Source organism: Schistocerca gregaria, chromosome X (genome assembly GCF_023897955.1).
Source record: "Schistocerca gregaria isolate iqSchGreg1 chromosome X, iqSchGreg1.2, whole genome shotgun sequence".
In the NCBI taxonomy this organism is placed as follows: Eukaryota; Metazoa; Arthropoda; class Insecta; order Orthoptera; family Acrididae; genus Schistocerca; species Schistocerca gregaria.
Genome location: NC_064931.1, coordinates 635414696 through 635431337, shown reverse-complemented (window position 1 = coordinate 635431337; position 16642 = coordinate 635414696). Strand labels below are relative to the sequence as shown.

At 44.3% G+C, this 16642-nt stretch overlaps 1 protein-coding gene and 1 pseudogene across 1 annotated transcript in view; one reads left to right on the top strand and one right to left on the bottom strand.

The window, feature by feature from the left end:
* LOC126299622 (plexin-B) overlaps positions 1-16642 on the top strand; it is a 1140690-nt gene that overhangs the window by 1051732 nt on the left and 72316 nt on the right. The window lies entirely within an intron of this gene.
* Positions 6290-6407, bottom strand: LOC126299875 (5S ribosomal RNA; annotated as a pseudogene).

The following is a 16642-nucleotide window of genomic DNA, read 5'->3' as shown; positions in this document are numbered from 1 at the left end:
TAAGTACATAGTTGGGTTAGAAACATTCTTTCGCTGCCAGTCCACAAACGTTACATCACACTACACTACACTGTACTTGCACTAATAGCAGTCATCAACACAGAACAGATACATGCTTGGCGTGCGAGGGATGTTCAGTGAAGACAGGCACTCGTTTTCTAAAAACTTTATTTCAGAAGCTGAAATGTTCAAAGGTTTGTTACCTTTAATACAGTCTCCACCCAATGCGATGCACTTGTCACACCCCGTTACCATTTCTGAAGGACGTGGTGAAGCTCTTCTTTGCCATGTGCTCCAAAATACTCTCTAAACATTCACTGCCAGAGCTTCATTATCAAAATGACTTACTATTAAGGTCCTTATGGACAATGGCGGCAGAGAAAAAAGCCGTACAGCACCAGTTATGGACTGCAAGGTGGATGCGGTAGCGTAGACATGCCTTTTCTGCTCAATAACACTATCACAGCTTGGGCATTCGTACTACGCTAAGGAATCCTACTTCAATATTACAGTATGTTCCACCAAAATCTATTAAAATCGGTTACAGCGTTGGAATTGGAACAAATATTTAGGCAAATATGGCTTTCATATTGGTAACCTCTGCATCAACACAAAGTTCATGACGCTATAATCAACGAAATAGACGCACTAATATCTTATTACCACATTTGTAATTTGGAATCGAAGTACATAATATTCTCAGTTAATATGTGTTTTTTTCTTGAAGTGTGATGCTCTGCATAGCATTTACCATATACAAATTACATCTCAAAAGTTTAACAAACAATACTACGTTTCATAACTGAGCTACTTCTAGTTGGGCTCATACTAACTCAGGATAGCTAAAATTAAAATTTACTAATACTCTGTCACGTTAAAATCAGACTGAAGCAAATGAAGTGAAGCTTGTGAAGACATAAAAATAAAATATTTTCTAACTGAAGGAGAGCATTTTCCCGCTCATGTGGTTAAAACCACGTGTAATAAAAAGGAAAATGCATTGTTATATTTTTGTACTTGCAAAAAGTCTCAGTGCAATTTACACGTAGAAATCCTCTGCAACGATTCAAGAGATGTCTCCACATAAATTGCATTTAATGGTGCAGCCCTATTTATAGCCTATACTCGTAAGTTTATGAATCAAAGAAAACTAATTTATGTCCTCCAGAATGATGTTTACTTTCGCTGTCTCCTGTAAATGAAGACTTGCGAAAAGCTTTGTATTTCTGAAAGTAATTTTTGATGCATGGCAAAAGAGCCGGCTAGGTCAGGACGAGCGCGATATCTCGTCATTAGCTGTTAGCAGTAGCCTCTCATACATAATGTATTCCTCGTGGTAGGCAAACGCGCTGCTTCGCATAATTAGACAAGTAATACTGAGGGATTTCTAAAGCTTTAGGTACCCAATCTTTTGCCTAACGACGAGCAGATGCTGAATTTTCAAAGCATTTATACATCTTGTAAAACTTTTACTACCGTACTGTAACAAGCGCTCCTGTGTAACAGGGCCACTTTGTTATTTCTTAAGACATTCATAATGAGAGCTATCACAGTGCCGCACAAGAAGAGCTACTCCAAATGAATTGTTTTTCTTCGTTTTTATGCGTTTTCTTCTTCTACGTTTTCGTGTATTGAAATTCTTAAGGAACTTAAATCACAGATATATATACGGGGTGATTCCGTGATGGTGTTACATACTTTCAGGAATGATGAAGAAGGGTAAATGTACGAATTTCTGAGTAAGTGATCCTGCTCCGGAACGAGTCGAAAGATGTAAGCGAAAATCGTTCTCATGCCTCTAAGAGTGGAACATCTGTACTGGTACTGTTGTTGCTAATATTGTAAGGCAGCAAACTTTTAGAGGTGGTAGTATCGATCAAACCAAGAAAATAATTTCTAGTAAACATGGGCACTAAAATGCATACCTTAAGATGTATGAGCATTTGTTCAATAGAAAAAATATTTCACAGTAGTGAAAGTGAACAAGTCTCACAGTTCTTAAGATATGCGTTTTAGAGTCCATGTTTACCAGGCATTATTTCCTTCTTTTCGTGCATACTACCTCCTCTGAAAGTTGCCTACATGAATTCCACTGTCAGAGGTTCAAATGTCTCTGAGCACTATGGGACTTAACATCTGAGGTCATCAGTCCCCTAGAACTTAGAACTACTTAAACCTAACTAACCTAAGGACATCACACACATCCATGTCCGAGGCAGGATTCGAACCTACTACCGTAGCGGTCGCGCGGTTCCAGACTGAAGCGCCTAGAACCGCTCGGCCACACTGGCCGGCCACTGTCAGAGGTATTACAGCGATTTTCACTTATAGATTTCGACTCGATCGTTTCCGGAACAGAGTCCCTCAAACTGGTACATTTACCCTTCTCTATCTTCCCTGCAAGTTTGCAAAATGATCACCGAGTCACTCTGTATATGATGGCGCCAACTGTCACTGTTGAAAGCAAACAATACTAGAAAACAAAAATGTCATTATGAACAGTGGTCCACAACGAACTGTTGCAAGCTAACCCTAGATTTATTGTGACCAGCAATCTCTGATTTCTTTCAAAAATGGTTCAAATGGCTCTGAGCACTATGGGACTTAACTTCTGAGGTCATCAGTCCCCTAGAACTTAGAACTACTTAAACCTAACTAACCTAAGGACATCACACACATCCATGCCCGAGGCAGGATTCGAACCTGCGGCTGTAGCGGTCGCGCGGTTCCAGACTGTAGCGCCTAGAACTGCTCGGCAAAAATACGAAACAAGGAGAGAAGAGGAATCGGAGTTGTTACGTTGTTCCAGCGGTGAATAAATTCTTTATTCGGCATACTAGTATTGGAAACGAATCCGCCCGCATAGCCGTGTGTGTTAAAGCGCCGCTTTCGGGACGGGGAGATGCACCGTCTCCGGATCGAATCCTCCCGACGAGTTAACTACGAGGGCCGTTGTGCCAGCCGGTCTGGATGTGGCTTTTAGGCCATATATATCAGTAGAGAATCTGTGAAATAGGTGTGTCTACAGGATGATCGATTCAGGAGCAGAACCAGTCTGCTCCCAAATACTCACGGCGCTTACCGCAGCATTGCCTCATTCGGTTGTAAGGGTATGTAATATTAGCTGTCATCTGAATCATTCTTTTCTATGCCTGTGAATAAATCAGGTGGCAAGCTCTGTAGCAATCACAAGACGGTTAGGGTATCAATTTAGAAACAGCTAACATTTCGCCCCCTGGTATTCTATTATTTCTGAGCCACGGATGTGAAGACAGAAAGCGCGCGTCGAGACCATACTGTACAAGAAAGGAAAGTGATCAAAACGCCATGTTAGTTGCTCATTCTACAGTCCGACCAAGAGATGTGTGAGGCTCGAAGTTTATTTAGAAAAACTTCGGATGCAGTACGCCCGTGGCATCTTCCTTCCTTGCATACAGAACGATCCCTTTCAGCCGCCCGTTGTGGCCGAGAGGTTCTAGGCGCTTCAGTCCGGAACCGCGCTGCTGCTACGGTCGCAGGTTCGAATCCTGCCTCGGGCATGGATGTGTGTGATGTCCTTAGGTTAGTTAGGTTTAAGTAGTTCTGAGTCTAGGGGATTGATGACCTCAGATGTTAAATCCCATAGTGCTTAGAGCTATTTGAACCATTTTTGATTCCTTTCACGGTTTTTAAGAGAAATTTTTCTAAGTAATTTCATATAAGGGACCCGTAACCTCTGGTGGCTCTTTACACAGTAAATACATTTCGTACGCTTTCTTTCTCCCATTTACCTTCTATCTGTACTGCACTGAAAATATCTGCATAACTGTGCGAATGTCGACGGTATGCACTGTGTGTCATGTTTAGAAACAAAAGTGTTAAATTCCAACACGGTTCTGGCTGTTTGCAATAATACCGCCCATTTTATACTCCGCTCTCAAGCTTGCTTTCAGGACTGGTCGATTTTGTGTATGATTTGTTTTTCCGGATGTGTTAGCTGTGCATTAACAGTGATATGCAGCAGGACTGGTAGCTCTGCTGATGAGGAGCCGACGGATATACACCCCTGTATGGGCTTACCGGGCACAGTGAACGTACTGAACGCACTGTCATGAAAGTGTACGTGTTTCACCTGAGGGTTGTTTCGTTACTTTGTCTTTCGTGCCGTACGTTTCGATAACTGCATACGGCAGGCTTTTTCACTGTTATGAAGGATTTTCACTGAAAGAGAGGTATGCGAATGTGAAAATACACTCCTGGAAATTGAAATAAGAACACCGTGAATTCATTGTCCCAGGAAGGGGAAACTTTATTGACACATTCCTGGGGTCAGATACATCACATGATCACACTGACAGAACCACAGGCACATAGACACAGGCAACAGAGCATGCACAATGACGGCACTAGTACAGTGTATATCCACCTTTCGCAGCAATGCAGGCTGCTATTCTCCCATGGAGACGATCGTAGAGATGCTGGATGTAGTCCTGTGGAACGGCTTGCCATGCCATTTCCACCTGGCGCCTCAGTTGGACCAGCGTTCTTGCTGGACGTGCAGACCGCGTGAGACGACGCTTCATCCAGTCCCAAACATGCTCAATGGGGGACAGATCCGGAGATCTTGCTGGCCAGGGTAGTTGACTTACACCTTCTAGAGCACGTTAGGTGGCACGGGATACATGCGGACGTGCATTGTCCTGTTGGAACAGCAAGTTCCCTTGCCGGTCTGGGAATGGTAGAACTATGGGTTCGATGACGGTTTGGATGTACCGTGCACTATTCAGTGTCCCCTCGACGATCACCAGAGGTGTACGGCCAGTGTAGGAGATCGCTCCCCACACCATGATGCCGGGTGTTGGCCCTGTGTGCCTCGGTCGTATGCAGTCCTGATTGTGGCGCTCACCTGCACGGCGCCAAACACGCATACGACCATCATTGGCACCAAGGCAGAAGCGACTCTCATCGCTGAAGACGACACGTCTCCATTCGTCCCTCCATTCACGCCTGTCGCGACACCACTGGAGGCGGGCTGCACGATGTTGGGGCGTGAGGGGAAGACGGCCTAACGGTGTGCGGGACCGTAGCCCAGCTTCATGGAGACGGTAGCGAATGGTCCTCGCCGATACCCCAGGAGCAACAGTGTCCCTAATTTGCTGGCAAGTGGCGGTGCGGTCCCCTACGGCACTGCGTATGATCCTACGGTCTTGGCGTGCATCCGTGCGTCGCTGCGGTCCGGTCCCAGGTCGACGGGCACGTGCACCTTCCGCCGACCACTGGCGACAACATCGATGTACTGTGGAGACCTCACGCCCCACGTGTTGAGCAATTCGGCGGTACGTCCACCCGGCCTCCCGCATGCCCACTATACGCCCTCGCTCAAAGTCCGTCAACTGCACATACGGTTCACGTCCACGCTGTCGCGGCATGCTACCAGTGTTAAAGACTGCGATGGAGCTCCGTATACCACGGCAAACTGGCTGACACTAACGGCGGCGGTGCACAAATGCTGGGCAGCTAGCGCCATTCTACGGCCAACACCGCGGTTCCTGGTGTGTCCGCTGTGCCGTGCATGTGATCATTGCTTGTACAGCCCTCTCGCAGTGTCCGGAGCAAGTATGGTGGGTCTGACACACCGGTGTCAATGTGTTCTTTTTTCCATTTCCAGGAGTGTATTTTGTTGACTCTCACCATTATGATAAAATAAGAGAACTCCAACGTCACACGGAAAGCTATAGGTGTCCATTTTTTGCAAGTGCACTTGAGAGTGGAACGGTCGAGAAATAGTCTGAAAGTGGTGAACCTACTGCCAAGCGCTCAAATGCGAATTGCAGAGTAATCATGTAGATGAAATCCTGAGAAAATGTCCGCAGTTTTGTCGGTCGAGATTTTGTTATCCTGCATTCTCACTCCTTTTCAGAAAAAGATTGTAATACGAACTGTATAACATGCTCAGTGTTACATTTTTTTTATGTACTCTCTGAGCATGTAATTAGGTTTTGTTTTGTCAGGCGCACATCACGACACGGTGCTGCCCCCATCTGTATCGACATAGACATCTACATACATACTCGAGAAGCCAACGAACAGCGTACCACTAAAACGAAAACTAAACTCCTCCCGAATAGGCCATGAAGGCCCAACGGTACCGACCGGCCGCCGTGTCATCCTCAGCCCACAGGCGTCACTGGATGGGGATATGGAGGGGCATGTGGTCAGCACACCGCACTCCCGGCCGTATGGCCGGAGCCGCCACTTCTCAATCAAGTAGCTCCTCAGTTTGCCTCACAAGGGCTGAGTGCACCCCGCTTGCCAACAGCGCTCGGCAGACCGGATGGTCACCCATCCAAGTGCTAGCCCAGCCCGACAGCGCTTAACTTGGGTGATCCGACGGGAACCGGTGTTACTACTGCGGCAAGGCCGTTGGCCCCCTGTACCAGTACTGGTCATTTCTTTTCCATTTCCGCTCGCAAACAGAGCGAGGGAAAAACGACTGTCTATGCCTCCGTGCGAGCCATAATTTCTCTTACCTTATGTTCGTGGTTCCTACGCGAAATGAACATTGGCGGCGGTAGAATCAATCTGCAGTCTGTCGCAAATGAATGCGCTCTAAAATTTCTCAATGGCGTTCCTCGCAAAGAAAGTGCCTTCTCTCCAGAGAATCCCAAATTGAGTTCCCGTAGCATCTGCGTAATACTTGCGTGTTGATCGAGCCGACCGGTAACAAATCTAACAGCCCGCCCCCGAGTTGATTCGACGTCTTCCTTTAATCCGACCTGGTGGGGCTCCCAAGCACTCGAGCAGTACTCAAAAGTTTGTTGTACTATTGTTCTACACGCTTTCCCAATATTCTCCCAATAAACCAAAGTCTACAATTCGTCTTGCCTACTACACTCTTTAAATGCTCGTTTCATTTCATATCGCTTTGCAATCGAAGTGTTTTCATGACGTAGCACACTGTTAATACTCTTTTCGAACATGATGGGATTGTTTTATACTCATGTGCATTAAATTACATTTGTCTACATTTAAGGCTAGCTGCCGTTCATCATACCAAACAGAAATATGGAATCAGTTTGACATCCCTTGTCGATAGCACTCATCATTTCGTATGTCTACATCTACATACACATTCCACACGCCACCATACGGTATGCGGTCCAGAGTACCTTGTACCAATACTTGTCATTCCCTTTCGAGTTCCACTCTCAAATTGAACGTGGGAAAAATGACTGTCGATATTCTTCCATTAAGCCCTAATTTCTCTTATATTGTCTTCCGCCGTTTTACGCGAAATGTACTTTGGGCCAGCAGAATCGTTCTGCAGACAGGCATGAATACTGATTCTCTAAATTTTCTCAATAGTGTTACGCAAAAAGAATGTCGTCTTCCCTACAGGGATTCCGACTTGAGTTCACGGATTGATATTTGGGTGCTCATCGAATCTACCGGTAACAAATCTAGCAGCACGCTTCTATGTCTTCCTTGAATCTGACGTGGTAGGAATCCCAAATAGTCGAGCAGTACTCAAAAATGGTCCGAACTGGTGCTCTACACGCGCTCTCCTTTATAGATGAGCTATACTTTCCTAAAAGTGGCCCAATAAACCAAAGTCGACCACTCACCTTCCTTACTATCTTTTGGTTCAAAAAATCGATTTTAAAAAAATTGCATCTTTGGATCGATAAAAGCCTTTAGAATTCACCGCTGAAACAGTTTTTCCGAGTACGAAACGGAAATGTTTGTTATTCGCAGTAGAACAAAAAAATGCACCTGCCTGAAATCGGACTTTTTCACGCACCAGTTATTTCGGGAATTTCGATTTTGTAGCCGCGAAAAATTATTCTATGTGCTTGCCTATGACTAAAATTGATAAAGTGATCAAGGAGCTTACGACGTGTTACGGCTTGGCAATCCGACGGCATACCAATTCGGTGGAACAGATGAAGAAGGCAATTTGGGGCAACGTATTTCCACAAGTGTTCGGCGCTGTTTCATATCGTTTTGCAACTTAAAGCCTAGATATTTAAGTAACCTACTTCTGTCAAGCCGAACATTACTAACGTTGAATTCGAACATTAAGGGATGCTAGTCACCTGCATTAACTTACATTTTTTTCTACATTTAGAGGTAGCTGCCATTCATCAGACCAACTAGAAATTTTGTCTAAGTCATCTTGTATCCTCTTGCAGTCATTCAACCACGACACCTTCACGTACGCTACAGCATAATCAGCAAACAGCCGCACTTCGCTTCATTGGTGTGTAAGTAAATGACCGCTGGCCTGGAAACCAAGAAGCGGCACCTGCGACTCCAGAAATTTACATTTCACCGAATCTGCGTCATTAGAGGGGGAGCAGTTAGCTCTGTTCCAAATGGAACAGGGGAGCAATGACGCGAATCCTCCACGAGCTGGCCTTCGTAACGCTCTCCTGTTTGATTAATGGAAGCCGTGAGGACCGAAGCCGGGGAGGACACGCGTGAATTCTGCCACCCCGCCAGCCCTCCCCAGAGCCAAGATAAAGTAGTGGCGCGCCCTCTCCCCAGGGATCGAGCACGCCTGCAGCATCCACGCTGCGGCCGGCCATTGAAGCAGCTGACTGCTCAAACTGGCAACACTGCTTCCTTCCCACCTAGCATCAGTGGTTGCCTCCTCATGTCAACGCGTTCAGATCAAATTCCTTAAAACGTAAGAGTGTGCATTTCCCTTAAGATCTAGACAGACAAGACAATGTTAGCAGGGCCTGCCACAATGATACTCCTAAATATGTAGAGTATTCTTAACAGGTAGAGTTGTGTTCTACCAGAACACCGGTTCGGTAATTTTGGCACAGTACATAAATGACGTAGCAAATGGTAGAACTAGTAGAACTAAAATAGTAGCATTAGTAGGGGAAGAGACATAAATAAAAGTGAGAGAGGAAGTAGGAGTATTGAAGCGATTGTCATTTTTTTATTTACCTTTTTTTCAGGAAGTTGCGTCCTCTAGAGCTATTTGATAGCCTTGCATTTTCTTTAAAATCTTTACTACAACATCCCTCTGTTTCACGTTGATTTGTAACGTGAAACAGAGGCAAGCTGTAAAAATTTTTAAGAACACATGTTTATGATGTAGCGCTAGAAAACTCAATTTAAAGAAAACGCAAAACAAAAACATATGAAACATTGCTTCGATACTCCCTCTAGCTTATATAAAATGTTTCTGTTATTGCTAAACAACTTTCGCACTTATCATTTATAACAAGAAACTATTACATTTGATCAAGATGAAGAACGTTCTACTGACTACAAAATAACAACGATAATTAAACAGATTTTAGTGTTTGTGCATGCAAACTGTATTCGCATCAAGAGTAATTACTTTCGTTACATAAAGTTACGTAGTCAACTAATTTTTATTACGTATTAAATGAAGTTTATATTTTGTAACGATATAAAATACGCAGTGGACTACCGCTTAATGACGTGTGGTTCTGATTATGTGCAAAACAAGAAACTAAGGGAAGTCGTCGGCTCCCAGTTTCTCTCTCACAAATTCATTTACGTTTCTTTCCCTATCAATGCTACCAATACTACCGGTAATCCGACCCTCTACTACGTCATTTATGTGCTGTACCAAAACTACTGCCGACCGAAGTGGCCTAGCAGTTCTAGGAACTACAGTCAGGAACCGCGCAACCGCTACGGTCGCACGTTCGAATCCTGCCTCGGGCATGGATGTGTGTGATGTCCTTAGGGTAGTTAGGTTTAAGTAGTTCTAAGTTCTAGGGGACTGATGACCTCAGAAGTTAAGTCCCATAGTGCTCAGAGCCATTTGAACCATTCTGAACCAAAGCTACTGAACCGTTTATTGTTGGTAGAACGCAACTGAGGACTGCATCTGACTTGTATGCTCGCTCGAATTGCTCGGTGCATGTAGTTACGGGCTACGCCCGGCAAATGTCAACACAAGAGCTTTGGCCGCATGAGCGACTGCTCTCGACTTAATTCACGCTCGTTCCGGTAGCCGGCTCTCGAATTGTCTGACCCTCTACACTAGTTACCCGAGCGCCACTCAGTCGTCCCCTGTAGGATCACGATACGTGAACGCAAGATGAAGAGAGTGAAAGCCAATCTCGATTCGAAAGAATATATCCAGAGTAAGACGGTGGCTCATGTCTGTAGAACTCGACAAAGCGTTACCATTTACATCGAAAGCTACGAAAAGTAAAAAGGTGTGCAGAAATCTTTGTCAGAGCGCTTGGTCCATTTGTATTAATATTAGATGTAGGAGTTCGGTTTTTATATCAGGAGCTTCTTAACGTTGGTTCAGAATTGCAACACGTAGACGTCTCCAACATTTTTTCCATGTTCTACGACAGTAGCACAAAAGACAGAAAAATAAGCTGATGAATATGGACGAGTATAATGCTCAACATTATCCAGGCCATAGGCGGCAATGCATATGTAATTACAGTGGATACATGGAACGATGCAGGAAAATGTTGTCTATATACTACTGCAAAATTAGTCGCTTTGAAATAAGGTATTGGTGACAACTCACTTTTATGATAACAAAAAATGCCTGGGGGCCTTATCAACAGCGAGGCAACATTATTCAGATTTCTAGGATTAAATCCCCAGTATTTTAAGAGTTCATTTGTCTCTGACTGAGACGCTAGTATTTGCAAATCACAACAATCCTTTCAGCACTAGGCCCTATGCAGGCATTATACATGTTTTGAACACAGTGAAACGTCCCCTTAGAAAAATTATGAATTATTGCGCTGGTAGACTTCTACGTTATTTGATACAAAGACAGCTGAGTAAAACTGAACGTACTCAGACATTTCTCTCTTTTCTTATTCTGATCATCACTAAACTGACACACATTTTTTTTTTTTTTTTTTTTTTTTTTTTTTTTTTTTTTTTTTTTTTTTAGCGCAACGCAATCTGACTTTCAATAATGCCTACAAAGAAATGGCCGTGGCTAACAATAACCTATACCTTTCATGAATCACTTACTTCACAAAAATCTTCGTTACTCGAACTACTGCATTACAGCGAGCACCAATACTGCCATCTAAATAAAAGATCTAACTACTGAAGGCACTAACTACGGATAGGCACAGTTAGCAAATGAAAGATTTTGATACAAAACTCTGGCACCTCTCTCTCCTCTTCCACCACTGCTGGCGGCTCACCTCCAACTGTACAACGCTACGCGCTGTTCACATCCAACTACCCAACACTACACAAGAGAATATTCCAACAATGAGTCCAACCAGCCACAGACTGCACACAGCACAGTCAGTGATTTTCATACAGAGCGCTACTTGGCGTTACCAACATAAAAACCTAAACAGCCTACTTACAACAGTCTCGGAACACGTTTTCGATGACGATTCGAAAATTGGAAATTTGTGGTAAGTTCTATGGGACCACACTGCTGAGGTCATCGGTCCCTAGGCTTACATACTACTTAATCTAACTTAAACTAACTTAAGCTAAGGACAACACACACACACACACACACACACACACGAGAAGAATCGAACCTCCGATGGGGGTTCAAATGGCTCTGAGCACTATGGGACTTAACTTCTGAGGTCATCAGTCCCTTAGAACTTAGAACTACTTAAACCTAACTAACCTAAGGACATCACACACTCCATGCCGGAGGCAGGATTCGAACCTTCGACAGTATTGGTCGCGCGGTCCCAGACTGTAGCGCCTAGAACCGCTCGGCCACTCCGGCCGGCTCCGACGTGGGCAACCCCGCGAACCGTGGCAAGGCGCCCCTTAGACCGCACGGCTACCCCGCGCGGCTGCAATTGTTTGATAAATGAAGTTGCAGTGTTTTATTCCACTGCTTATGAAGAAAACCGATGAGGTGAATTCAATTCAGACAACCTGAAGCAAGAATCGATGGAACAGTATAATTAGAATGCTACAGTGTGTAGTTGGACTATACGACAAAATCACGGAAATGCTTCTGGTGAGAGACGTCTCTGAAAAACTTACTGGTTACGACAGCAATAGTACAAAAGAACTCGTGACTTTCTAGAGACATTCAAAGTAGCAATCGGAGTGCTGGAAGGCGAGAAGTATGCAACAACGCATTTGCTATGGGTGCACAGACTGGAAAGTCTTTGTAATACAGGACCCGTAGATAAAGAGGTACGTTTAAGTTACTGTAGATCGTGTTTTCTTGCTGCGTGTCCAGCAAATTAAAATCGTATTTAATTGCAAAATGCCAGTGTCCGTACATCTGTCGTATTATCGTCTATTAAATGTAGACAGTCAAGTGCTGACAGAGCGCTGTCACCGTCTCATAGATGAGAAAGTTGCTTAGAATAGTGACATTTCTGTGGTAGTCCTTCTGATTATTGGAAATGCTGTCTGGTTCTCATAGAGATGATACGTTAAGCACTGTACGTCAAATATGTGATGAAATATCCGATAAGCTAGAAGGAAATTATGATGGGGCTTTGTTTTTGTGGTATCTGTAAATATTCGCTTACGGATCACAATGATGTCGCGATTAGACACTACCGCCCGGGAATATACACCTACGGCATAACTAAAGTGATGTGAGTGTAGCCTCACCATCTGGTGGGAATATTTCACAAGTGACACCAGCGTGCTGACACACATACTGGAACGTTCGCGACATCAGCACTCTGCCCTCACACGGCGCCCCGTTCGACCACAGCCTGTCCGCTTCGAGCATGCCCGAGCGCGGTGAGATCGAGAGAAACGCCCTCTTTGCAGACCTCTTATCATACAGTGACTTGCTAAACCGCATGTCTCATTTAGGACGACATCCATTTCTTCCAAATGGGCAGATCTTGTCCAGACTGGGCAGCCATACTCTGTAGTGGAAAAGAAAGGGGCCTTACCAGTTATTCTTCCAAGGACAGTAGGGGTTACTTACCACTTAATGCAACAAAGTTGCTTTCAGTGCTGCTCCTCGTTGCTGCTCTCTTAGCAGTTTGGATAGTTTGGATGCAGTAGTTTTTATAGGTTAAAGACATTTCAATAGAGCTGTAAAACTTCCCTAGGCTACCGTAGACTATCGTAAGTAAGCGTAGACTCCGCTAATAGCTTTGGTCTGTTAAGATCGTAACCACATAACAAGGTTGCAATCTAAACGGACCAAAACTACAATAGTCTACGCTTACTTGCTGTAGCTTACGATAGTTTTACAAATCTATGTATGGTGGCAACATCTCTGGATTAACAGTATAGAGAAACTGGTACCTCTGCTCCATGCACTTGACGATCAGCAACAGAATACACGGAAAATTACAAACAGGCCTTCCTTGAAAAATGGTACTGCCTGACAAAAAAAAGTGAAGAGGAAACAAAATGAAACTTTACGGCATGAGAGGGCATGTGATGATATTGCAGTGGCTACAAAATCGAGTCCAGTTTACAAAAAACTTGACGGTGTGAGCTCAATTATCAGTATGATATTGCACCCTCCCTGGAATGGCGGCATGCATGATTCGGTTTGGAAGGGTGGCATAAAAACATTGCATTTTGTCTTGAGGCTAGCTAACTCATATTTCTCGTAACTGGTTCTTGATATCCTACTTACTGGCACTGGGATGAAGTTGACATCGACATCTACATCTACATCTACATCTACATCCATACTCCGCAAGCCACCTGACGGTGTGTGGCGGAGGGTACCCTGAGTACCTCTATCAGTGGGAGCTGGTAAAACACATGTTCTATCAGAAATCGAAATGGGGATCTTGCTGGCCACAGGAGTACCTGAACATCTTGAAAACAGTTTATAAAGACACGTGCCATGCATGAACCAGCGTTGGCCTGTTGAAAAATGGCACCGATAGTGTTACATCGAGAAGAAACAAATGAATGTGTAGGATGTTCGTGATATATCGTTGTGCCACCAGAGTTCCCTCAGACACTACCAGCCATGTCCTGAAGCCATACCGGATGTCTCTCCGCATCATCACGCCAACAGTGATACCACTGTGCCTCGATAAAACATTGGAAGAATGGGACCTATCCCCAGTCGCTGCCGTACTCGCCGACGATGGTCATTCGAGGCAGTGCAGTACCGCGAATCATCACTGAACACAATGGCCGGCCGCTGTGGCCGAGCGGTTCTAGGCGCTTCAGGCCAAAACCACGCTGCTGCTACGGTCGCAGGTTCGAATCCTGCCTCGGACATGGATGTGTGTGATGTCCTCAGGTTATTAGGTTTAAGTAGTTCTAAGTCTAGGGGACTGATCACCTCAGATGTTAAGTACCATAGTGCTTAGAGCCATTTGAACCATTTTGAACACAATGCGACGCCATTCATCAGCAACCTATGTTTCCCAGTCAAGCCACCACTCCAAACACAAGAGTGTTTGCTTTGGTGTTAACGGGATGCTAGGCGTGGGACGGTAATTCCCTTGTCCTGCTGCCACCAGTCTCTGACCAGTGGTGCTAAATGGCATAATGTTGTATGGAGTCCATTACTTGTCCTCGGATAGCAGGCGCACATGTGATGGGGCTATGATGTGCTTCGCCCACAATACGACGATCCCCCATTGTAATGCTCAGACATGGTCGACCGGAATTTCATGACGAATAGAATGCCAACATCGGACCACTGTCGCATCCTGCCCCATAAATGGTGGATATTGCTCGATTCTACAAGCTGGCCAAATGGACATCCACAACTTTCAAGGCACTGGTAACTATTTCTCACACAAGTACGTGGCTTATCCGAGTCCTTGATAGAGATCTCTCTACTTCTGAATCTTTGCATGCACACTATATACCCTACCACGCCTGGTGATAACACAACATGAACAACGCAGATTCACTCTTGTAGCCGTTCTATCTGTCGCAGAGAATTGCAGCTCTAATCATTTACATATCCATCGATGGTGTGTGCGTGTACGTAGTTACAGTGACATCCAACCATGGCTTCTGAGTGCTTTCTTTTTTTTCATGCAGTGCATCAGTGCGTGTACTGTACCATGTAGGGAGCAAATTTCCATTTAAATTAAAATCCGGAAGAAGCTTCAAGAACACTGTAGAGAAAGAACGCTCCGAATGGTACCACGACAAGAAGTCGAGCCAACAGGTACCCAACTGGAGTGGGAAACTTGGAGGACGCTCAACAGACTACGAATAGGTGTTAAACCATTAAAGACAAATCTATCACGGTGGAGGTTATAAGACGACATCCACATTTTATTCGATTATGCTGAGGTGCAGGATGTGGCACGCAAATTCTATTGCCCTATCCTTATAAGTGCTCCCTCGAAGATCTAAGACCAGGAAATAGTGCAGCTATTGATGTCGCCCAGCACTGGACCAAAAATCGTAGAACAGATGACAAGGATCAAAGACCATGACTGAAAAGTTGCAAGGACACGAAAAAGTAAGGTCAGATAACACGTCGCTGACTTTCAGTACAAGTTGAAACTCCAGATCAATCAGTTAATGTTTGAAATGTCGTGCCAAGCTCTACTGTCGACGGAAGCGGGGCTTGAACAGAGGCTCTTTTCCCTCGCGGACAGTGCTTTTACTGGTTGAGATAAGTAGGAACACCTCCCCGCCAAACTCAAGAGAAGCTTGAAAAGTGAGAGCGAGCTTTGTGAAGGCCCCTTTTCATAGTTCAGTCGGTAAGGGCACTCCTCACATTTTCGCGATAGCGGACAGTCTTCAGATAATCGTAAGATTCAGTCCCACAGAATTCCAGCTATGCTATTAATATCAGTGGGTGCATGGTTTTCCATTGTGAATATTCTAAAAAAAATCCCATTGGTTTTGTTGTTGTTGCTACATTCACGGTCGCAGGTTCGAATCCTGCCTCGGGCATGGATGTGTGTGATGTCCTTAGGTTAGTTAGGTTTAAGTAGTTCTAAGTTCTAGGGGACTAATGACCACAGCAGTTGAGTCCCATAGTGCTCAGAGCCATTTGAACCATTTTTTTTTTTTTTTTTGCTACATTCAGTCTCGACACAAGTTTGATGCAGCTCTCCACACCAATCCTCTACAAGCATCTTGATCTTTGAATAACTGTTGCATGCAGTATTCATTTGAACGTGCCTGTTATATTTATGCCTAGGTTTCCCTACACAATTTTTACTTCCCACATTTCCCTTCGACTAACCCTTTATGCCTCATGATGTTTCCCATCAATCGATTCCTTCTTTTAGTCAAGTTACGCCATACATTTCCTTTTCCCCCTACTACATTCAGTACGATCTCGTTAGTTATTCGATCTACTCGCCTAATCATCGGCATTCTTCTGAAGAATCACATTTAAAAAATTTACATTCATTTCTTGTCTGAACTGCTTGTCGCCCACGTTTCACTTTCGTAGAAGGCCACACTCCAGACCTGCTGAAAAGAATTCCTAACAATTAAATTTATTTTCGCTATTAACAAATTTCTCTTTTTAAGAAACGTTTTTCATGTTATTGTGTAGTTTGCATTTTACATGTTCTCTACTTCAGACCTCATTAGTTAATTTGCTGCTCAAATATCAGAACTCGTCCATTACTTTTAGTGTCTTATTTCCTAAACTAATTCCCTCATCTTCCCCTGATTTAATTGGACTACATTCCATTACACTTGTTTTGCGTGTGTTGGTGTTTATCCCATTACTCTTTTCAAGACACGATCAATTCCGTTCAACAGCTTTTGC